Below are 26,723 nucleotides of genomic sequence, written 5' to 3' on the forward strand. Positions count from 1 at the left end.
AATGGGGGGGGGGGGGGGTGTGGCTTGTTGACCAGGTCCGTAGCTAGTGCATCATTTGTTAATCAAGTATACAAGAAGGGTTTGACTATCAACTATTACAGCAGTTTTTAACCTATTTGCAAGTACAACCCACTTTTAAGAATGACAAAGTTTTGCGAATATACAATGCATCCAGAAAGTATTCACAGTGCTTCACTGTAACCCTTAATTTACCACAGGTAGACTCCAATCAAGTTGTAGAAACATCTCAAGGATCAACAGTGGAAACAGGATGCACCTGAGCTCAATTTTGAGTGTCATGGCAAAGGCTGTGAATACTTATGTACATGTGCTTTTTTGTTTTTTTATTTTTAATAAATTTGCAAAGATTTCAAACAAACTTCTTTCATGTTGTCATTATGGGGTATTGTTTGTAGAATTTTGAGGGAAATAATTAATTTAATCCATTTTGGAATGAGGCTGTAACATAACAAAATGTGGAAAAAGTGAAGTGCTGTGAATACTTTCCGGATGCACTGTACTTTACTATTCTGTCCCTAAAACCTGAAATTCAAATAAATTATGAGAGAACTTTAGTCTTTTATTATTAAGTCCATTTTAAACTGTATCATCATTATCCCATAAAACTTAATTTTGAAGACATTTCCAAAAGTATTGCAGGTGTTCTCTTGAGCATTGCTTAATCTAAACACTGTTAAATTCCATAGTCATCAGCAGCAGCTGACAAAAGTGGCCAACACTGACAATTTCATTGTTCATGTAGAGTTATCTGAAGGAAGACTTTATCTTCACACTTGGCCTTCCTCTGCCTAATGGCTTATGATTCTTCTTATACATTCCCTTCTGAAAGTATTGGAACATAAAGACTAATTCTTTTGTTTTTACTATACACTGAAGACATTTTAGTTTGAGGTCAAAAGATGAATATGAGATGATAAAATTTCAGCTTTCATTTTCTCACAATTACATCTAGAACATGGCATCTTTGGAAGCAGACCACCCATTTTTTAGGTGAGCAAAAGTATTGGAGCAGATAGTCTTTAAGTAAATAAAAGTAAATAACACTTAAAATTTGGTGACATACAAGTTGCTGAGCTTGAATGTTTTTTTGTGTTTTTTTTTTTTTTTTTTTTTTTACATCAAGAACAGATCCTTTCTTTTTCCACTTTTTGGCCTTTCCATCACTTTGGTAGAGGTTAATCTCGGTTCCAGAACTTTTGTGACTCATTTCTGTATTTCTTTGTGAATTCCAATATGTCCTTCTGACTCTTACTGCTCATGAGTGGTTTGCATCTTGTGGTATGGACACGCTATTTTTGCTCTCAAAGTCTTCTTTGAACAGTGGATTGTGATACCTTCACCCCTGCCCTGTAGAGGTTGTTGTTGATGTTACTGAATGTTGCTTTGGGTTTTTTCTTCACAGCTCTCATAATGTTTGTCATCAACTGCTGTTGTTTTCCTTGGCCAACGAACAACAAAAACTGAACATCATCAAAACAGCTTCTTTCCACTGGAAATTTCTGTTATTAACCAGGCTGGCTAGGCTGCATTTGATAATCACTGCAATGCTGACCTGCCAGTAATACTGCACTAAATGTTTTGTTTTTTAAAACGAATAATAGCATTTCTGGTTCCTGCACGATGATGGTGATGATGATTGATGATGATGATTATTATTATTACTTGTTTTTAAATTATTTTTATTATTATTTTACAAGTTAAATATTATATATTTAGTATATATATATATATAAATATATATTTATAGTTAAATATTATTTTAATTAGTATTAATACACAGTACTATTTCTTGCTATTTATTTAATATATTATTTATTAATATTGTCATTACTATATATCATTGCTATTATTTAATATACTGTTATGTGAAAAAATAAGTACACCCCATGAAAATTGTTGGCTTTTTTGTCACAAGCAAATCATCTTGATCATCTTTGAAACGGCGCCTATTAATAAAGTTTATATACTTGAACAAAACCCACAAGGAAAATTAGATTTTTCAATCATTTATTCAACAGAAATATCAATAGATGTGATATTCTTCTGTGTAAAAATTAAGTACACCCTTGGCCTCAGAAGCTAGTATTGCCCCCTAGGGCAGAAATAACTTCTTGCAAGCATTTTGCATAATTGTCCACCAGGCTTGCTGGGATTTTTGACCACTCTTCCATGCAATATTCTTTCAGTTGCAAATCCCCTCATTTCTTCTTTTTGAGCCGTTCCTTGGTGGATTTGCTCGTGTGCTTAGGATTATTATCCTGTTGAAAGGTCCACTTTCAGTTCAATTTCAAATTTCAGACTGATGGCCTCACATTATCTTCAAGCACTCTTTGATATGATGCAGAATTCATAGTTGAGTCAATAAATGCAAGCTGTCCAGTCCCTGAGCCAGCGAAGCAACAAAAAAACATAACATTTCCACCACCAGTCTTCACAGTCGGTATGAGGTGCTTCTCCTGAAAATCTCTCTTTGGTCTGTGCCAAACATATCTGCTGTTACTGTGGCCAAACAACTCTATCTTTGATTCGTCTGTCCAGAGCACATTATTCCAAAAGGCCTGGTCTTTACCTACATGCTTATTGGCAAACTGTAGTCTTGATAAAGGCTTTTTCCTGACACGCAGGTCAAATTTGTGCAGTCTCTTTCTGGTTGTAGCAGCATGCACTTTGAAACCAACAGAAACCAACAATTGCAAGACTTACTAGCAGATCCTGTGATGAAATCTTGGGGTTCTTGGAGACTTATTCTTGCATCAGACGGTCTGCTCTTGTGCTGAATTTGATGGGACGGCCAGTCGTAGACTAATTGGCAGTCGATTGAAATCTGCGCCATTTGTAGATGATTTTCCTTACAATTGAATGATGTATTTCAAATAATACCTTTCACGTAGTGCATTATATGGCTGTTTGTGAATGTTCTGCAAAGTATCAAAAATCAAAGTGCACGACCAGTGGAGTTACTGACTCCCAAAAGAAAGAACCACTTCTGAAGAGCTGAAACAAGTCATTAGTAATTCCGATTCCAGTAATTCCAGACTTACTTCCTGTGCTAACCTACATAATTTGGTAACAAAAAACCCACCTCTTGTCTTCATTGGCTTCTCACGAACAGCTTTGACCTGCCCTCAAACACTACAGTAGCATTTGTCCTGAGTTAGGTTACTGTTTTTGCCATGTCTAGAAAATGTGATTTTCTGCTTTGCCAAAGCAAAACCACTTTGCATATACTACCAAAGGACGAAGATGTAAAGTGTCAGTGGTTAGAATTAATTTTTTAAATTATACCACTTCAACTCTAACTTTCGTTTGTGTTCTTGTCATTACACTGACGACTGCTTCTCCAATCTAACTGAAGTCAACACAGGATTTGTAAATTGGTTATTCATTAAAGACAGGGCCGTACCAACTTTATTTGGACAGTCTTGTGCCTCTGGATCACAACCTGTAAATATCATTAATTATTGTATATGTGTACAGCCAGTGCACAGCTTTTAGCCTGTTAGTTGTAGGCCTCTGCTAACCAGCTAACTCACATTATTGCCAAACTACACATAAACTTGCCACTGAGAAACGTCCCGTTCTCTGCGTGCTTGCAATGTTGGTTCGGGTTGATCTTCTGATGTATCACTACCAGACTCAGGCTCAAATTGATATTGTTGTATACATATACAGCCAGTGCACAACTGTTAGCCTGTTAGCCGTGGGCCCAATATTACCTACAATTTTGTTGCTTAATTGATATATATATTTTTGATATATTTTGAAGTTTTCTTTCTCCAAATGTTTGTCATTAGTAAAGAGTGGAGGACTATCTGTATTATAATATGTTGTAATGATAAGACCACTATCCACATAGTCCTTGGTTAACTTGCTCACGAACTGTCTAACAACACCAGTAATGTCTAACTGTGATAAATCCAATGTTATTCATTCATAGCTTTGACAAAAATATGTTTTACACCCATGCCAGTAAAATGTTTATTAGCTTATATACAATATGTGCTTTTTAAAATACTTTATATACTTTTTTCAGTTAAATGTTTATATTTTCTTCTTTATATTTTGTTTTATAATTGATTTATATTGCCTATTTCTTTTAGAGTACATCACAGCAGGACCCCAGTTTACCACCAGTTTTAAATACAGTCCAATTTTTTGAGGTGGAAAGTTAGACTGACCCTCTGCAAACCATATCAGGGGCACACAGTGTATGGTACCCCCAATTATGATATCTGTTGGCACACAACTGTCCATGGGTACACTGAGGGTCATGCACAGAAGGAGCAAAAGGTATATATCTCAGACAATAAATGTGTTCGTAGAAATAGATTTTGATTTGCATTAACTAATTTTTTCTTTTCTATTTTCAGGATCACAATCACAGGCAACGGTTTCTTGTATGGTTTCTTGTGAAACCAGTTCAAGTTGGACTGATGTACCAATGTCATCAACACCTGTAAAGCCTTCTGGTTTCAGACCACCCAAAAGACCTCACCTGGAGTTAGAGGAAGAGCAGGAGTGGGATAGCGACAAAGATTTCAACACAAAACCATACAACTCAAAGTTCAACCCATTGTTGTTTCACGGGAATATGAAATGACATAAGTACAGTACATTTATATTTCAAGTACAGCACTAACAGGTGTCAGCCAAGATGCAAAAATGATTTGAAAGCAAAAATGAAATGGTATTTTTATGTTGTTGTTTTAGGTTTGTGCCAAGTTCCATACATGTTGATGGTGAGCTGTTTGACACTTGTCCAATATGTAAGTCAGAGTGTGGTATTCAGTCGTACCAGATGAGTACATATCTGGCATTCAATCAGCTTTGCCCTAAGTGTAATTACAACAGGCAATGCCAGTGTTGTGGATAAAAAATGTCATAAAATAAACATAAGGGAGACCTAGCATCCAGCAAAGGGGAGAAGAAGAAAAGACGGGCACCTAGACACATAGAAGCGGGATTAGGCGGACATTGACAAATTGGAATTACACTTTAAAGATCTTTAAGAGCAGTAATAGTCAAAAAAGTCAAAAAGAGGTATACGAGCTGAGCTGAGGAGGGCTAATACACACACACACACACGCTCGTACAGTCAAGGGCGGGCAAGTAGACACAACATACACACACACTCTCTCTTTCTCATACACACACATGAATAACTTTAATAATATCTTATAGTAATAGAGAAACTCTATAAAAAAAACAGAATAGTAGGATATGCAGGACAGTAGAATTGTAATGATATTAAGAAGTTGGAAGTACAGTAAACCGCTTTTCAAGTAGTATAAATATATATAAAATAAGAAATATAGTGCAAATATGAAAATAAATTATAAACTAGAAATACAGGAAAATGTAAACTTACTCATGACTCAAATGGTCAGGGTTCTTGGCTCGCAAGGCCATTTATAAGGGTGGCTGAGTCAAGCTGCCCCCCCCTCGAGATAACGATAAGACCAAGGTCCCTCTAGGTTGTTTAGTCTTCTCCACTTTCTATTCTCTGGGTAAATGAAAAACGAAGTTTCTGATACCCTAGGTAAATGAAAAACGAAGTTTCTGATGCCCTAGGTAACTGAAAATTCTGGTTTCTGATCCTCTGAGTAACTAGAAACTCAGGGTTTTTATTTTCTGGGTTATTAGAAATACCTGGGTTCTGATTTTATGTGTAAATTAAAACCCCTGGTTTCAATTCTATGTGTAAGTGAAATAGCCCTTTTCTGGAACATAAGAGTAAGGTAAATGAGCTCTTTTTTAACCCTATTGGTAGTGAGATCACAGTCTTCTTGAAACATATGGGTTATTTAGTGTGTAAATACAGTATAAATACTGGAGCTTAAGCTCAGGGTATTGGGATCACTTCTGAGAATTCTCATCGGTGTGGATCTCGTGTGGTGGAATGGAACAATAAAGCTGGACCCTTGCTTCTTCTCACTCACGGCTGGTGTATTTTTTCTATCTCCAACTGGGCTCAGAGGTAGATGTGAGTATTGGCTTCTAAGTTGAATTTTAAATGTTTTTGGGTAATTGGCTAAATTTGAGCCAACACCAGCCCATTGTTAGAAGTACCACCATCGGAAACCTTCTGCTTTCTGCAGCCACATTTTTTACAGGTGAATCATTCATATAACTACAAAAAGGTATGCATGTAACCACTTAGTACACACCACAATTGCAATCAGTGTTCTTTGTGTAAAATTTTCCCTTTTTTCCTATATTTATAGATTTGCACGCCCATGCAGCTACACTTATATTTAAGTATGATACAAATATGAGCCAAGTGGACTCACTGATCTACCACCTTCAGAATGTACATATACATGAAGACCCCATCTTTCCAAGTGTCCATAATAAAACTAGTATGCCTCACTATACCTTAAAAATATCCATTACTGAATATGTTTGTGAATTGACTGTTTTGAAATGCAATTATTGTAAAATCTTACTATTTAATGACAGTGTAGGGTCGCTGACACTCTATGTAATTGAAAAAATCCTCTGCAACAAGAGAGTTCTCAAAGATGTGGAGAAGTTAAGTCACCAAAAAAACAAAGTTGTACTTGTACCGCATACAGCACACAGGATATGGCTTATGATTCATATATAAATTGTACATACAATAAAGTGATTGTCATTATGATATTTTTTCTTTGACAGACGATGTGGATGACCTACTGAGGCTGGTCTTCGAGGAGGTGTTTGTGGACCCCACTCCATTTATTGAACAGTTGCTGACAATCCCCATCCCCACAGCCCTTTGTTCCGAATTTGAGAGACCCACAAAGGAGGAAACAATTGCTCGCCATGTGTCCCGATTCAATCAAGGGGTGGTCGAAAGCCAACACAGCCACCAGACTGATTCGGAAACTCCTGGCGTATCTGGAGTACAACACACGATGGACTGACAACTCTGACATGCTGTCCTAAGTAGCCCCTGCACCAGCTAACAAAGCTGTGATAAGCCAAATGACGGTATTGTCTGCAATTGAAGGACTGATCACTTAAAAAAAAAATGTGCAAATTTATACATTACTGGAGTACAAAATATTCTTTTTACTCTTTATTTATTATGTCATTTTGTAAAATGTATCTTCATTGTAGTTATATAAATTTGCTAATTTTAAGTTTTTATCAGGTTATAAACACTTTCTCCTCTATAATTCTGTGACTCAAAGGGCCATAGTCAGTTCTAGAGATGTTGTATATATTTTGAAGGGTGTATGGAGTAAGACAATTGGGTTCGAAGCCAGGATGGTGTTCCATGCATGTTGGAGGTACTGGAATCTCTTTCATTCATCTTAGAACCTAGGAAGGAAAATGTGACACTGACTATCTAGAAAACAGTGCTTTACAATAAAGGTTGTATTGACTGGTAAAACCGCTGCATACTTAAAAATAAATAAATAAATAAATCTGTAGTTACCTTTGTAAGGAAACATGCAAAAATAATCAAAACAATTATGCAACACAATATTACACATAACATATACACATACCATTCAGTATGTGCTAGTGTTACTGATTGCACTAAGGTTGCAATATACGGTATTGATTTATTATACTACCGGTCCTACTTCATGGCAGCAGAGGTTTTTAGCTTCCCTTGGCATTCTGGTACACAGTTCCCACATGTGCACCTCATTAAATTAGAAAAAGACACATAGGTTTTTACAATAGACATTGTCTCAAAGCAGCTTTACAGAAATATCAACACGGTATACAGATATTAATGGTGCGAATTTATCCCAACTGAGCAAACCACTGAGTGGCGACGGTGGCAAGGAAAAACTCCCTAAGATGTTTTAAGAGGAAGAAACCTTGAGAGGAACCAGACTCAGAAGGGAACCCATCCTCTTCTGGGTAACTACAGATAATGTGAAAAAGTTCATTATTGACTTATATGAAGTCTGTATGGCCTTAGGAGCAGCCGTAGTCCCAGCAGTCTGGAATTGGAGAAGATTTGAGCTCCATCCAGAGGCAGAAAGGATCTGGATCTCTAGTATCTCCATAAAATCGTGTGTGGCTTGGCAGAAGGAGAGAGGGAGAGAAAAGATTATTAGGACTGGGAATTAGTATAATAGAAAGTCTAGTCAGGGTAGGCTTGAGTAAACAAATACGTTTTAAGCCTAGACTTAAACACTGAGACTGTGTCTGAGTCCCGAACACTAATAGGAAGACTGTTCCATAACAGTGGGGCTCTATAAGCGAAAGCTCTCCCCCCTGCTGTAGCCTTCACTATTCGATACCGTCAAATAGCCTGCATCTTTTGATCTAAGTAGGCGTGGTGGATCATAGAAAACCAAAAGGTCGCTTAGATATTGTGGCACAAGACCGTTTAGTGCTTTATAGGCTAATAAAAGTATTTTATAGTTAATGCGGGATTCCACTGGTAGCCAATGCAGTATTGATAATATTGGTGTGATATGGTTGTATCTTCTAGTTCTAGTTAGGACTCTAGCAGCTGCATTCTGGACTAACTGGAGTTTGTTTATATTCTTACTGGAACATCCAAATGGGCGGCTGTGGCTCAGTTGGTAGAGCGGGTTGTCCACTAATCATAGGGTTGGCGGTCCGATTCCCGGCCCGGGTGATTCCACATGTCGAAGTGTCCTTGGACAAGACAATGTACCCCAGGTTGCTCCTGATGGTAAGCTAGCACCTTGCATGGCAGCTCCTGCTACCATTGGTGTGTGAGTGTGTGTGTGAATGGGTGAATGAGACACAGTGTAAAGCGCTTTTGATAAAAGCGCTATATAAGTGTGCCATTTACATCCAGACAGTAAGGCATAACAGTAATCTAATCTAGAGGTGATGAATGCATGAACTAGTATTTCTGCATCATGTAGTGACAATATATTTCTTATCTTAGAAATATTTCTGAGATGAAAGAAGGCTATCCTAGTAATATTATCTACATGAGCATCAAATGATAGTCTGGAGTCAATAATCACACCAAGGTCTTTAACTGCTGTACATGTTGAAACAGAAAGTCCATCCAGAGTAACCATGTGATCAGAAAGATTATTTCTAGCTACACGTGATCCTAATAATATTATTTCTGTTTTATCAGAATTAAGTAAAAGGAAGTTAGTTAACATCCAACATCTAATGTCCTTTACACAATCCTCAACCTTACTAAGCTTCTTTCTGTCCTCTGGCTTCGCTGAAACATACAACTGTGTATCATCAGCATAACAGTGGAAGCTAATTCCATGCTTACGAATAATTTGTCCTAGGGGTAGCATATATAAAGTAAAAAGCAGTGGGCCTAAAACAGAACCCTGTGGAACTCCAAAGGTAACCTCAGTATGTGTGGAGAAGTCTTCATTTACATCTACGAACTTGATAACGATCGGTCAGATAAGACCTGAGCCAGGAGTGGACTGTTCCCTTAATGCCAACAACATTTTCTAATCTATCAAGGAGAATAGTATAATCTATAGTATCAAAAGCTGCACTAAGGTCGAGTAACACAAGCAGCGAGACACTGAAACCCTGATCAGAAGCCAGTAGTAGGTCATTTACTACTTTAACTAACGCTGTCTCTGTGCTATGATGAAGTCTAAATCCTGACTGATACATTTCATGAATGTTATTCCTATCTAAGTACGAGCATAACTGCTTTGCTACAACCTTTTCTAAAATCTTAGAGAGGAAAGGGAGATTTGATATAGGCTATAGCTGGACAGTTGAGAGGGGTCAAGGTCAGGTTTTTTAATCAAAGGTTTAATAACTGCTAATTTAAGTGATTTAGGTACATAGCCAGTGCTAAGGGGAGAATTGATTATATTTAAAAGTGGTTCAATTACTCCTGGACAAATCTGTTTAAAGAAACATGTAGGTACAGATCTAGTATGCAAGTTGATGAATTGGCTGAAGAGATTAATGTAGCTAGTTCAGTCTCTCTAAGTGAAGCAAAACACTCTAAACATTGATCTGATATTGCTACATTATCATCTAATGGGTTTGTTACAGTACTGTCCGGTTTTAATTTAATGGCCTGTATTTAACGTCTAATATTTTCAACCTTATCAATGAAAAATTTCATGAAATCTTCACTGCTATGTAATGATTGAGTGTTTCTCTCTGTAGTGGTTTTATTCCTAGTTCATTTTGCTACCGTGTTGAATTGGAATCTAGAATTGTTTTTGTTATCTCCTATTAAGGTGGAGAAATAGATTTTTCTAGCATCGCCAAGAGATTTTCTATATCTCAGTAGGCTCTCCTTCCATGCTGTTTTGAATATCACTAGTTTGGTTTGACGCCATTTACGTTCTAATTGTCGAGTTGTCTGTTTTAAGGTACGCGTTTGATCGTTATACCAGGGTGCTAATTTTTTCTCTCTAATTATTTTTCTTTTGAGTGGAGCCACTCTATCCAACATGTAGCGGAGTGTTGACTCCAACCTTTCAGTCGCCTGATCGAGTTCTATCGGATCTGACGGTGATCCAAATCTAATTGATGTTTCTGCAAGGTTATTTATGAAGCTCGGTGCAGTAGCTGATGTGTAGGCACGTTTTACACGGTAGTGAGGCGAGGTGGAAATATTATGATCAATATGTATTATGAACGAGATAAGATAATGGTCTGAGACAACTTCAGACTGCAGAAAAATTACAATATTTTCTATACTTAATCCGTATGTTAGTATCAGATCAAGAGTGTGAACACCATTATGAGTAGGCCCGATTATGTTCTGATTAATCCCTACTGAGTCTAAGATGGAACCAACCGCTATTCTTAGAGTGTCTTCCAGGTTATCAAAATGAATATTAAAATCTCCGACGATTAATGCTTTATCTACAGACACAACCAGGTTTGAGACAAAGTCTGCAAATTCACTAAGAAATTCAGTATATGGCCCTGGGGGTCTGTAAATAATAATTAAAGTTATTGACTTATTTTTTTGTGGCTACATAACTTATACCAGTATAAAGAATTTCAAAAGAATTACATTTACAACTAGGTTTCTGTGTGACGACTAGATTTTTACTATGGATGAGACCAACACCCCCTCCTCTACCAGTTGAACGAGGTTGATGTACATAACTGTATCCAGGAGGACTGGCGTCATTTAATGCTATGTGCTCGTTTGGTTTAATCCAAGTTCCTGTTAAATTACATTAAATTACATTCCTGATCAGTAATGATTTCGTTAACAATAAGAGCCTTAGACGCAAGAGATCTAATGTTTAATAGTCCTAGCTTCAGATTAAAAGTGCCATGTTGTCAGACAGCAGTTCTGCTCCGAGGCTGCTAGGGTGCAGGCCATCAGGACGAAACAACCTAGGACGCTCCCAGAACAGATTCCAGTTATTGACAAACACCAGATTCTACTCATTACACCAAGAAACTAACCAATCATTTAAAGCTAGAAGTCTACTGAACTTTTCGGCTCCACGTCTGTATGTGGGAAGAGGTCCAGAGACGATGATCTTCGCGGCAGGTGATCTGCCTCGTACCGTCTTGATCAGGCTGGAGAAGTCCCTCTTCAGAACATCCGTCTGCCGCAGCCTGATGTTGTTCGTCCCCGCGTGCAGCACAACCGCTCCAATGCGCTCGTCCTTCTTCAGGATCCCGGATACCTGCGCAGCGACATCAAGGACACGAGCACCAGAAAAACAGTGTTTGTGCACCTTACCTTTAAATGAAGCTACATGGACGTTCCGCACAATGGAGTCCCCAACGATCACAGCGTTAGGTCTGTTCTGACGGAGAGGGGCGAAGCAGTTCCTGGTTGGAACCTCGAACACCGGAGGTGGAGAGGTCCTCGCCTAGGGTCCAGCCCGCGCCTTCCGCCGCTGGTTCACCCAAGGGCCGTGGTATGTTGGTGCCGGCGTGACGGAGACCTCGGCTGGGAAAGTCCTAGGTGCACAGTCCCTGCACAGAGAAACACATGGCGTAGAGGGGCTGGGAGTGGAAATACCACGCTGTGTGTTTACCTTGGATTTGTAGGCAGAGGTACAAGATGTTTCCAGCACAGTACTTCGCTCCAGCAGCTGGGCCTGCTTGTCGAGTAGGCCACGGATCTGCTTCTCCACATCCTCCAGTTCCAACAGCACCATGTGAAGCTCGAGCAAGTCCTCATCTGCACTCAAAACTGGAGAAACAGCAGACATATTTGTTTTTTAAACAGAACAGCGGTAAATGAGAAATGTGAAACGTAAACAAGGCTAGCGGTAGGTGATGCTAGCGGGCTACAAGCTAGTCGTGGATGTTTGTAAAAACAGATCAAATTTAGCGACAGCGCAACGTTACGATTGTTTTATCTAAAGTAGTGTCAGTTATATTTGTATAACGTAAGGTAAATAATTTTAAAGTATAGAGATTAGAAGAATGAATATAATAGCATTAGCTTGAAGGACGCTGCTTCCTGCTTGACACCTTAATGAACCTTGAATTGCACCAGCTGCTATTTCTACCTGAAATGTAATGTAAATGTAATGTAAATGTTAACTTAAGGTGTAATATTTGTATATTGGGTGTATGATTTGTATATTAGGATGGTAATTGTGCTGTGTTGTCTGTGATGTATGTGTTGAATGCATTGTGCTGTGATCAAACACCAAGAAAAATTCCTAACACTAAATGTATATAGCAAATAAAAACTGATTATGATCATTCTGATTCTAGTATACCAGGGGTTTCTTTCTTTTTCAGGACATTCCAAACCGTTGTATTGGGTACACCTCATGCTTGTGCAATGGCTGCGTACAAAAATCCTTCAAAATGGCTTGGTTTTCTCCTACAGAGACAGCTCTCTCGTTTTCATGTTGGTTTATCCTTTTTAACAACAAATGCAGTTTTCATGGGCAAAACCCAGGGCTCAAACCAAGAGTAGACTTTCAGAGATATTACAGTAACTGTTCAACCAATCCCTCCAAAAGGACACACCTGTCAGTCACATGCTCCAATATTGTTGATCATTTGAAAAATGGTTGGGTTCAAACAAAAGGTCCCATGTTCTAAGTTGTTTACCACCTAAATGTAAATATTAGGAAATTAAAGCTAAAATGGCCTTGATGTTCCAATACTTTCAGATAGGACTGTATGTAGCGTTAAAAAAGTTTGTGAAATTTGTCATCAACACTGGGTTCTCTTACGTTTTCAGAATGAGTTAGGATTGTATAAATCTTGTAGTATGTGCCAGGCATAATTCATGACACTGGCTGTTATATGTGGTGAAATTTCTCCTCACATTCCTACAGCTTTAATAAAATATCTGTTCAGAGGAAAAACTCAGGTCTTTATGGTTCTTGGATTAATTACATTTTGTGTTAGTAGTGGAAAAGTTTAGTTTGTGATCATTTGCCAGACCCTCAGTATTACTGTTCTAATCCTTAAGAACAACTCTGGTGGTACTGGGTTTGACTAGTGTTAATTTTGTTAATGAAAACTATGATGAAAAATGTTTTTAAAAATGTTTTTCCATGACTAAGATGAGACAGTGATGAGACAATCCAAAGTCATTAAACACTTACTGTGACTATATCAACATGCAATAGTGTTGATGAAAAAAAATGAGACTAAAATAGTTTAGAAAGTAAGTAGTTCTAAGTAGTTTAGAAAATCTAGACCAAAATCTCTTTATTTTGACAAAAAAGATGAATTATTACAGACTAATTGTTGTTGTTGTTTTTTTATCTGCACAAATGTGATTTCTGCACATAATCATAGCTGTGATATTCTGCATGTGGTTGCTTCTCTATCAGTGCGTGTCCAACAGGACCAATCAGACTACCTCAGGGAAGTTAACAGTCTTAACGGAGCCAAAAATCTGAAAACAGAAACAGTTACTTTAATAGATGCGATAGTAGAACCATGTTTATAACAAATAGAAACGTGGTCAATAGTTACACAGAGAGATATATAATGTTTGTAAAGTGTTTTAGCTGTCATTTATGCAGATTCTCAAGCCTCTATGAGCTTTTACTGTACCACTTTCATTTTTTTATTGCACTGACAGAGGCTGTCACTTTTATTTTTGTTGATAGTCAAAAAGTCAAGAATAAGAGAGAAAAGTTTAAGGGGGAGACAGTGAGTTGGGCAGGATGAAAAAAACTATATTAAATTACTTTGGATCAAAAAAGCTAGGAGTGAGAGGGCAGAGGGTTGTGATATGGAAGATAAGAATGAATGAATGGTGTTTGTTTGTGTCACACATAATTGTCTTGATATTCAAGAAAGCAAATTGTTTTGAAGAGACAAGAAATAAATGTAATGTTATTATATATTATGGAGGTGTTTATGTGTATCATTTCCACTACTGCCTAGACTAGACAGACTGAAATGTTAGTCAATAATAATATTATGGCTTAAAATGTCTACCATTTTCAGTGAATAAAAGGTCACCAGTTTCATTGATTAAAACTAGACTAAAATACTTACAATTTTCTTTGACTAATGTAAGACTTAAAAGCCCAGACTTTGTCAACTAAAACTTGCCTAAAATTAAACAGGATACGGTTGAGTAAACATGATTAAAAAAAACAAAACGATCAAGTTCATTTGACACGACTAAGACTAAATAATAATAATTTTTAAAAAAAACAGACAAAAATAAGACCACTACAGACCCAAAACCGTTAAGAGGCATACACCAATCTATCCTGCCAACTTTGACCTGTTCATTTTTGGAACAAACAATAAACCTAGAACATATGAAATTTGGGAACTGCCATCAGAGGAGATGCAGAACTGAGTCTGAGAGAGACTCTGTTTACAGGCTTATGTGGTAGAGCGGGTCGTCCACAGATCCCTGGTTTGGTGGTTCAATCCCCACCCTATATGCCTCCTCATGCCAAAGTGTCCTTGGACAAGACACTAAACCCCAGGTTGCTCCCAATGGCAGGCTAGCACCTTGCATGGCAACTCTGCTGCCATTGGTGTGTGAGTGTGTGTGAATGTGTGAATGAGAAACATGTGTTAAAAAGTGCTATATAAGTGCAGACCATTTACTTCAGCCAACCTGATGATATGTGGCAAGCATTTTTGTGGCAAGCATCTATTGCTCAGTATGAAAATCAGTGTTACATCTGGATACCGGCCTCCATTCTAAGAACCACGTAAAAAGTCTTGAAAGATAGTGTGTGATCCAGGCTCCAGTGTGATCAGCTTTATTCTGGGTTTTTAACACTGAGCACCAGTAACAATGAATAGGATGTTTCTCTCTTGTTTTTGCTTAAGTTAAAAATAAATAAATAAATAAGCAAACAAACAACCTTGCCGGTTGGGTCTTCTATAAGGGCTTTGGCTCAATTGCTGAAACATATTATCTGGGCATAAACTAATAGTTAAAGATTTGTTAGCCCTGAAATATTTAAGAACACTGTCACTATCAGCACATGAGGAAAAAGAAACAGAAGGCAGTAATATTTAGCCTATTGGAGCTGCTTTCCCACAATAATTATAGATCATTTATGCTGGCATTTCCATCTGTTAATTGATGCTGATTGAAGAGGATTTCAGTGGTAATAAATAAACATTTGTTATAAAATTTGTTTCCACCATGGTGACCCACTCACTCTTCAGTCCAGTGGGTTTCATTGTAAGTGCTCTATATAAGTCATGAACATTGAAATGCTGTTGTGAGGTTATGAGTTTTGCTTTTAGGTTTCTTGAAGCAACCTAAAAACAGCAGAATCTTATGAAACCATAAGCGCTGTTTCCCATCCTACTCTTCCTTCATCTTGTCTTTTATCTCAGGCCATGTTCCACAACCAAAGCAAATTAAAGCAACTTCTTTGGCAATTAAAGTCTAAGTGTCACGCTTGTCAAGGGTCCTGTAGCTTTAGTTTCAATCAACTCTTCCTGCTTCATAGGAGGTCTGGGGTTCTAAATCAAAAGGTCTTTTCTACATGATGTCATCCCTCAGGCAGAGAGAGCAAGGACATGATGTAGAACTTAGAGATGATAAATTTGTCAAACCTGTTTGTGTATATATATATATATATATATATATATATATATATATATATATATATATATATATATATATATAAATATAAATATAAATAAAGGAAGGAATGCAATAAAGTCTTTGACCATCAGCTGATAGTCAGAGTGAATCTTATCTCTTAAAAGCTGTCTTTTTGTCATCTTTCTATGGCCACCTTTTTATGGTAATATATTCGAATCAATTTTAGACTATTTAAAAATTAGGCAAATAAGGTGTATTTGTGCTTTGGCCTTAAATATGCTTCAAAAATACCTGCACCAAATACACTTGTTTATAACCTGGTAGTCACTATATTAGCTGATGAGCCATTAGCTGCAGCCTGAAACTCACATTAGCTTTTAGCATCTCATTGGCTTTGGTTTGAATGTTTCCTGTCATTTGATGTGATGGATAGCATTAATGCCGCAGCTTGTGGTTGGCCATAGACTGGCAATGTAATCTCACAGGAATGCATTGTAATGGCATTAGCAATCACATACATTATGGATTCAGTGAAAAGCTCTTCTCTCCTGTGCCTGTCACTCCACATGACGAATGAAGCCAAGTCCATTTTGTGCCAGTGACATTTCATTCTTAAACATTGTACTTGACTGCCATCAGGCGGTAGGTTTTGCTCATAAAAGCCCACTGAGACTATTTAGATATAGGCTATTTAATTAGACCACAAATAGTGTCAAAACTATTTAAGTTAGCATCATTTTTAGTTAAGATATGTCATAAATTGTCATTTTTGCTGCTACAAAATAGGTAATTAAGAGTCACGCACAGAACACACATGCACACATCTGCCACAACTGCTGAATGGTTTATAGACCTGGTTGTAGATTTTATGTGTTCACCTTCTAATGCACTTTTTTCCCTCGGGTCATCAATGAGTGCTATAAAATGCCTGCTCGCCTGTCAAACACTGGGAATTAAACAAGCAGAGAAAATCCAACATTCATGTGACAAACTGATGTTGATCATCCAGAATCATTGAAGTATCAAAACCAAACCTCATCTGATACATGCCTGAAATAGAGGTTTATTTTTGTCAAGCTGCTTGCATTTCTTTTTCTCAGTCCACATTGAAAAGCTCATATGAATAATATGTGTATGCAAAAATGTTGTTGTGGTGGTTTTTATATTTCCCTCATGGTTTTCCAGCTGGGAACCCTTAAAAGATCTCTCATCAATACCGAGTGGATGGGCACTCAGCATGCTTGTAAACAGATGGAGCTTTTTTTGAGTCTTGGCCAGTGAAGCACTGAACGACAAGCAACATGTCATTATGCAAAAGACGCCTCCTCAGGCTTTGCACTCATTCTGCGCTCTCTCCCTTCGTCTCCCTCTTTAGTCTCTTATCATTGCCTGCTGCTTCAGTTCTATTTGAGCCCTTTTGTTTCCTCACTGCTCTTCAGCTGCATCTCTGCTATCTGCTGTTTCCTAAAGCAGATGCTCTCTCATTTCAGTGCTGATTTACAAGTATAAAAATTCAAAAATTCACACACACACACAAATATGTATGTATGTATGTATGTATGTATATATATATATATATATATATATATATATATATATATATATATATATATATATATATATATATATGCACACACGCACATATACAATCACAAATCTTTTAAATATTGAATAGTTAAAAGTAGTTTTGAAAAGGTTTTATGAAAATGTCTGTTTTTAAAAGAAATGAAAACGAGCCTAATATGATCCTATTTCATTACTGCCATCTGCTGGCTCTGTAATATATTGCACCTGTTGACAGATTCATCTTTAATACAGTGAGTAACTGAACAAAACAAGTTGCTAGTTTCCTTTAGTGGAAGTAAACAGCTCTGCAACACAACAGGTTTAGTTTTTGCTAAACTACATAGAAAAGTCATTTGACAAGTATTTTATTCAATTGCTATTTCAAATCAACATTAAGTCTAATCATAGATGACAAAATGTCAAAGCAGAGGCTTTCTTAATCCGCTGTCATCACGTGGTTTAGTTTTGAAGAAGTTTGCAACATGCTCAAGCTGGTTACTGAGCTCATGAGATGTGGTGAGTGTGATGGCATATCAGAAAATCAGTAGTAAATGATGTTGCAAATCTAAAAGGTACAAGTGCAGTCAAACGATGACAGTGACATAAACAAACATCCATACACCATAACAGACACACAAACAGAAACCATTCAAGATAAAGATATCAAACAGTATGTTGTCTATGTTCAGACAGACGACAGATGTACATGCATGTTTAATAATTTTGAATGCTTCTAGGTTTCTTTAGAATAGTGTCTTTGTTTTGTTTCCAGGTATAAAGCAAAGCATTTCTAAAAAAGTCAGTGTGGGGGAAAAAGCATGTATTATAGGCCATAAATGTCAGTATAAATTAATGCAATGGCTGAAATGTTTGCCAAAAAGTTTTTGACAACAATAAGACCAAAGGAATTACCATAATTATCACATATTCTATCAAGTATATTAAGTGCTGGCTATCCATATTTCAATGTAGCTATCATTTTCTACCAAGCAGAAAGTGATTTGCCTTTACCTGCAGTGTTTGTTCAATAATACATCCAAGTTGGCAATAATTATATGAAGGGATGTGTGTGTGTGTGTGTGTGTGTGTGTGTGTGTGTGTGTGTGTGTGTGTGTGTGTGTGTGTGTGTGCGCGTGTGTGTGTGTGGTATTGGGACATGGGTGAGATTAGAGTTTGTAGCTCCAGCCCTTAACTCATAATGAGGGCCTCTTTTCTGTAGTAGACTGATGAACTGATGAGGAAGGCCAATCATATTCTCATTCCATCTGAGAAGAGCACCTCAAATCCTGTACCATTAACACTTGTGTGGAAAAACATCATTCAGGTGATAAATTCCAACACTTTGGTAACTTTGGTAAGAACCTTCAACCAGCATTTCATTCATTTCATACTCCTCTTTATTAAAGTATACTTGTGACAGATAGAGTTGCCTGAACTGTGCAACAATCATCTGACCACAAGGGGTCAATATAGTTTTTCCCTTACCTGTGCATAAAATGCACAAAAAGAAAAACTCAGTCTAAACATGTTTGCTTTGATTTTTTTAATAAGCCATCGTTTCTGGGTTTAAATGCACCAAAGTAGCATTACAGAAGGATTATGCATGCTTGAGTGGGTATGTCCTTTTTAACAAGCTATCATAAATGTTCAGTGAAAGGTTGATTTAATCTTTTATATGGTACATATTAACTATACACAGAGAGTGTTTAAACCTACATGCCCTATTATTTTTTGCAACATCATTTTCACATGGAAGATTAAAATGACATTTTGTGAACACTGCATATGCTAAGGCCTTTGGTAGAAGATATTATGTAAGTACTTGGTAGCTGATTCTTGCTTGAACTATATCATGCTGTTTTTCTCACTTCAAGCACTTGTTGCCATCATTAATCAATTTCCTAGTGAGCTAAATCCCAGATTTTTTGTATGATTTTCAAACAGACTGTGAATGACTGAAAGAATGAAAAGTTATATTACTTAGGGTTATATCAATGGTTTCCAATGAACTGATCATTTATATGACAATAATTCAGTATATTTAGGTTAATAAGAGATATGATATAGTGCCATCCAAAAGGAGGAAATGAAAACTGACTGCCTCTGCCAGAAAACTTAAAATGGGCCATGGTTGGATCTTCCAGCAGGACAATGATCCAAAACATACATTGAAATCAACACAAAACTGGTTTACTGACCACAAATCAAGGTCCTGCCATGTCCATCCCAGTCCCCTGACTAACCCTAACCCCATGGCAAACCTGTGGGGTGAACTGAAGAGGAGAGTTCTCCAGCGTGGACCTCGAAATTTGAAGGATCTGGAGAGATTCTGTATGGAGGAATGGTCTCAGATCCCTTGCCATGTATTCTCCAACATCATCAGGTATTATAGCAGAAGACTCAGCTGTTATCTTGGCTAAGGGAGGTAGCACAAAGTATTGACTAAAAGGCTGCCAATAATTGTTGCACACCTATGTTTAACAAATAATTTTTTTGATAAACCTGTATTGTATTTGCAATTGTTTGATATCCATGAGAGCAGAGTATTTTTGTGAATTTTCTGAACAAAGGATCAAAAAGATAAAGACAATTTTTCAGAGCGTTTGCTCATATTTACCAATGGTAGCAGAGCTGCCATGCAAGGCACTAACTTGCCATCGAGAGCAACTTGGGGTTCAGTGTCTTGCCCAAGGACACTTCAGCATGTGGAGTCACGTGGGCTGGGAATCGAACCACCAACCTTACCAACCTGAGCCACAGCCGCCCCATATATATATATTCTTCCAGGGAGCATCGGACACAAGGCAGGGTACACCCTGGACAGGAATCACATACACACACCCATTCATACACTTTAGACACGCCAATCAGCCTACCATGGATGTCTTTGGACTGGGGGAGGAAACCGGAGTACCCGGAGGAAACCCCCGCAGCACGGGGAGAACATGCAAACTCCACACACACATGGCCCGATTCCCTGGTGGGACTCGAACCCTGGAGGTGTGAGGCGAACGTGCTAACTATAGTACTGTGCAAAGGTTTTGGGCACATGCTAAGAAATGCTGTGGAGCAAAGATGCCTTTAATGAAATTAAACATTTAAAAAAAATTAAATGTTTCTACATTTTAAAAAAAGAATGAAAAAAAAGAGCAGTAAATAGTAGTACAAGAAATTAAGTCAATATTTTCTGTGACAAAATTTTTTAAAATGAAAATAAACATAGTATTCTGCATTACAATTTGTGCAGTTTTATAAGGAAATTAGCTTTTATTAGGAAATTGCAGAAGCAGCCACAGTTCTTCTGGAGACTTTGACTGTCGCACTTGCTTCTTATTTTTGCAGCAAAACCCAGCAGCCTTCATTGTTTTTTATATGAAAAATTATCTCTTACATAATATGTTGCTTTCTTACAATTGTCTGTCAGAATACTCAATTCTGATTGGCTGGAAGGTGTATGCCACAGGTAGTTTCGGTCAGTATAATTACCATTCTAAAACCTGTATATAAAATAACTAGCAAAAATTAACCGTTGTTTTTATCTTTCTGTCAAATTTTGCACTGAAAACATCAATGACAGCTCTAATTTGTCAATGCTGGCAAGTGACCACGATGTAATTGGAATTATCCATGGCTATATATATATATATATATATATATATATATATATATATATATATATATATATATATATATATATATATATATATACACATACATACATACACACACAGTCTGAGGTTCTGTATGAGTCTGAGGTTCTCACAGTCTTTTCCTGTGAGAAGGGTGTCATTCAGTATGAAGGACAAGGCCTGGTTACAAAGGAGAAAACAACAAGATTGAATCTCATCTTGTGCTTCATTTTTGTGTCTCAGAGGATTGCGAATAATGTGTCTCAATCCTTCTACTTTGCCTTGTTGTCGCTACAGAATCCCAATGCTGCCACTCCTCATCGCCGCTTTCCATTCCCATCAAATCAAAGATGCCTCGCCAATAGCACCAAGACACCGCTGGGTTTTATTTATAATTGCTTATAAAAAATCAGGAAGGTGGGTTTCGTTTCAGCTAACTGATGGGAAATAGTGTTTGTGTGCTGAATGGAGCTATATTAATGTGTTTGTCAGTGACACATCCAGTAATGGCATGAACGATTACTTTAGATGTCTAATGTGATTTGAACCAGTCCTCACATGTGATGAGAGAATTTGCTTTTATTTCCCAGGATGATTATCTGCATAGCCTTCCAGTCAGACATTTCAGGCTGTAAACAAACCCAGAAAGACACATTGTAATTCCAGAAATGAGATTATCATTTATCGTTCTTTTTCTTCTTTTGACAGAACTGTCAGAGAAAAAGGTGTTTAAATTTGTATCCCAGAATGGGTTAAGGTTTGGATTATGGTCATCATTCATGTCTAGCCTAGGATTCAGTTTAGGATTGCCATAAAGGTTAGGTTTAAGCTTAGATTTAGGTTTTAAGGCTAGGGCTAAGATTTTAGTGTTAAAATAAGGTATGTATATATTTATTTTGACCTGGAACTGTAGCTAAGTAAGGAGTTTGGGTTGGGACTATTTGCCTTTGGTCCTTTGATTTTTAGGTATATGCAAAGCTATTTTGTATTTAGCTATTAATTATGGAGTAGGTGTTTTCTTTTTTTAAGTATTATGCTTATTTATTTATTATTATGTATTTAATTAATAAATACAATTGATTGTATCGCAGGTGCCGGTGTCAGGTAAGTATGACAGATCATCAGATGTTTCGACATTTAACCACTATACAGCCTAGTCTGATGCAGCCAGCCACAGGTTGATCACTCCTTGGCTTGTCTCCCATGCTCAATTGGATAGTGTTCACATATTATCTTATACATTCATTCCATTAATAATTTATTTATTAATTCGTATCTCTGCCCCCCCCCCCCCCCCCCCCCCCATGGTAGAATAGGTCCATAGCACCCCCTTGCTGTTCGTAAAAGGCGATGAATGGGGCAACTTGTTGGCCATAAGTTGTGACCCGTGTCTATGGAAGAGGGGATCCTATTCCAACACAATACTTTGGCTCTAATTTCATATAGATGGGCAATTGGAGAGGCCTGAATCAATCAAGTGGCTAGTCATGACATACCCTTGGCAATTGCTGGCATTTAAATCAGCCATAATGACATTTTCCCCTGAAGGCAGTGGCAAAAGATCAATCAAAAATGTTGTTATTTTCCTTTCACGTGAACTAGCGACTAAACAAAGAATCACCAAAACATTTTGAACAAACCTGTTTGTGTTTGTTATTCCTGGCTTCCCTTATTTTAAAGGTAAATTCCATTGAATCGCGAACTGGTTACTCTGTGCAGCCCAACCTAGACTGGGCCATAACAATAGCAAACAAACAAACCCCCAAAAGACAGATACTAGAACAGAATTCGGATGATGACTTAAATGATACATGTGAACTTGTTCCAAAAAATGAAAAATGGGTGAGAGTTATAATTTTAGAATTTCAATCACTTGATATGGCACTTACAACTCTCCCCTTTTGCAAACCAAAAAGGAATTGCAGGGATTGCAGGATCTGTCAAAGACATGAAAAAGTTGGTCAGACCAGATTCTGTTTGAATATTCAAAGAAAGTTCATGTAGATACCCTAATGAATGTAAATACTTTGGCTGGTGTTCCTATGAAGGCATCTTTACCTAAACTCTAGCAAAGGCATAATAAGAGCTACAGAGCTAGGGTTAGGTTTAGGGGTTGGAGTAGGTTTTAGGAGGGTAGGCGCCAACCTGTGTGCACAGGCCATCAATGTCACTCATTCAACTGGATTCACTTCTGTTGTGCCAAATTTTCCAAAAAGTTAAATACTACCAAGTTTAAAGTCAAATACTTACATCAGCTTGTGGATGAAGAAAAAAAAAAAAGAACCATGAGTGAGAAACCACACAAGATCCACACAGTAAGACGTCCCAAAGTGATCTAAACAACCTTTCAGTTAAGGGGTTTCTTTTTATACAGTTTGTCAAAGCTTGTGTACAACCCCTGGTTTGCCCAAAAGCAATATATATGATTTCTGGGTGATTTCCATAAATATTAAGTCTGAATTTTAGGTTTTTCCTGATTCCATTATGTCTGAATTTCAGGCACTTTTGAAAACCATTATAACCCAAGAAAATAGAGGCCCATTCTTAGCACATGCATGCCCATTAGCAGAGCTATTGGAATGGGGAAAATTCTGAAAAAGCGCCAGAAAATAGAGGCCCACTCTTAGCACATGCATGCCCACTAGCAGAGCTCTTGGAATGGGGAAAAATTCTGAAAAAGCCCCAGAAAATAGAGGCCCACTCTTAGCACATGCATGCACACCAGCAGAGCACTTAACCCTGGGAAGCCCAATGCTGAAAGCCTCTATGGGTCTCAGTTAGAGGGAAATCTCTCTGGAGCTTCACAATATTACCCCAAAATCATTCACTTCACCTGGGGAAGCCCAATTATGAAAGCCCTTATGGGTCTCAGTTAGAGGGAAATCACCCTGGCAGTCACATAACTATTGAGTGAGACCTCAATGATTACACCACAGTTGGCGTATATATCAAAAACCCAACTACATCTTAAAGATGTATGTTTGCTATTTTACCCCAAAATCTTTCACTTCACCTGGGGAAGCCCATTGCTGAAAGCCCCCATGGTTCTCATCTCAAGGGAAATAATTATGGAAGTCCAGACTTTTATGCCAAAATCATTCACTTCACCTGGGGAAGCCCAATGCTGAAAGCCCCTGTGGTTCTCAGCTCAAGGGATATCGTTATGGAAGTCAAAACTTTTACCCCAAAATAGTGCACTTTGCCCGGGGAAGCCCAATGCTGAAAGCCCCTGTGGTTCTCAGCTCAAAGGATATCGTTATGGAAGTCCAAAAGTTTTCAACAAAATAGTGCACTTCGCCTGGGGAACTTCACAACCCCACAGTGGGTCCATTACCAGGCGCACTGGCCATACCGGGGCACCCACACTTAAGCACTCCCCCCTGGCTTATTAAAGACAGCACGCCCCTCCAAAGCTCCAGGCCCCTGGGATACCTAAATCATGTTTGGACCCATGGGATAACTGTGAGATTGGACAGAATAATGTTAAGGTTTTTTTTTAAAACAGCCCATGGTGTAACTGGGATTTAGAAAAATTTTCTAAGTTTTCACAGTTATACCTGGCCTCAGCCCGTGGTACAACAGGGCCTTTGAGAATTTTTTAAGCCCGCTGTATGACTCGTGATCAGGGACTTTGTATATTTTCAAAGTCCCACGCTCGCCTCTCACGCAGCAGGCCTGTAGACGGGTTTGTTTCCCGCTGGAACATCCAGGGGGCCGTGGCCGTTGGAGGGCTACCCGCGTAGCCAGGGCCCCCAGACAAAAGATTGGATTGAGGGCTGACTTTCAATGGATCGCAGCGATGTAGCTGCTCTGCCACTCACGACACCCCAGCCCAGAATCAGGTCGTTTACGAGTCATTTAGCACCAGGTTTGACACAAACTTGCGATGCGCAATCGGAGAGGGTGCGGCGCTCGTCCTGCCACACCCCGGACCATTAGCGAGCAGCTCTGCCCACCGGGGAGGGGGACTCCCCAACTACTCCAGACCAACCAAAGATCCAAGGCGCTGCGGTATCGTTATGTTTAGGTGGGATTCTGACTTAGAGGCGTTCAGTCATAATCCCACAGATGGTAGCTTTGCACCAGTGGCTCCTCAGCCAAGCACATGCACCAAATCTCTGAACCTGTGGTTCCTCTCGTACTGAGCAGGATTACTATTGCAACAACACATCATCAGTAGGGTAAAACTAACCTGTCTCACGACAGTCTAAACCCAGCTCACGTTCCCTGTTAGTGGGTGAACAATCCAACACTTGGTGAATTCTGCTTCACAATGAGAGGAGGAGCCGACATCGAAGGATCAAAAAGCGACGTTTCTATTAATGCTTGGCCGCCACAAGCCACTTATCCCTGTGGTAACTTTTCTGACACCTCCTTCTTAAAACCCAAAAAGCCAAAAGGATCGTGAGGCCTAGATCTGTATTTCACAGTCTATATTCATACTGAAAATCAAGATCAAGCGAGGTTTTGCCCTTCTGCTGTACGGGAGGTTTCTGTCCTCCCCGAGCTTGCCTTAAGGCACCTTTATGCCAGTCAAACTCCCCACCTGCCACTGTCCCCGGAGCGGGTCGCCCCTGTCAACCTCCAGGCAGGGCTGATGCACCAAAACCACGCATCTTACAGTACCGCCCCCCCTCCTGTCAACCTCCAGGCTGGGCTGGACTCGCGAGTAGCTCAAGTGGCTTCCACCATCTCTCACCTTCCTTGAGAGAAAGACTTAGAAGCCGCCTTCACGGTCTCTTCTCTCGCCCCGTAGTCGTACGCCCTATGATACCTATGACCGGTAGCAGCCCTACCGGGGGAAGTTCACTCAGAACCTCCCTTAGGACCGCTCAGCCACTACCTACTGGCCACCGATACGCCCCGGTAGCCAGCCACAAGCCAGGCAGGGAGGTCATTGGTCCTCTGGGGCAGGCCGACCCACACCTGCCCTGTGTTCAACGAAGCGCAAGCCTCATCAAGTTCTCCCATGTGTTTGGGGATCACCTTACCCTTCCAATTAAACTGGAGGCCCAGATATTTTTGGACCACGGCCACCCCATTGGGGCAATAACCCCTCCAGCTGTTTCGAGGGCCCTCAGCATGAGCACCACACACTTCCTTTTCACTTCCATCTCACACAATAGTTAGGCCAGCTGACTTTTTGATGTTAATGGCCATGCCACGCACTCTCCTCCTTGTGTTATAGAGGCGCTGGATGTTCGCATAGCATGCCCTTCGTATAAGTCTCTTCGATCTTTACTGTCCTCTTCCTGGTGTGTCTGGAGGTCCACCTTGAGGGAAATACACACTTCGCATGAGCATTCAGGAGTTTTTTTGTTTCCACCTTCGTAAGACAGCCTTGCATAAGGGCCTTAACAATTTCTCTCAGTTCTTCACTCTCTAGCCGTGGGTCACTTATCATCTCATACGCCCTCTCCAACAGCTTCCTTCTCCATTCCTCTTCAGACAGGTCTTCACCCCTTTCTGCCCTAGTTGCTATGCATGATGGCTGACCTTCTTTAGCAGGGGAAATCCATCGACTTTCTACCTCACAACTAGTACTTGGCCTTGAGCTGTTGACCATATCTCCACTTAGTTTCTCCTGT

The sequence above is a fragment of the Ictalurus punctatus genome, chromosome 8, assembly GCF_001660625.3.
Source record: "Ictalurus punctatus breed USDA103 chromosome 8, Coco_2.0, whole genome shotgun sequence".
Lineage (NCBI taxonomy): Eukaryota > Metazoa > Chordata > Actinopteri > Siluriformes > Ictaluridae > Ictalurus > Ictalurus punctatus.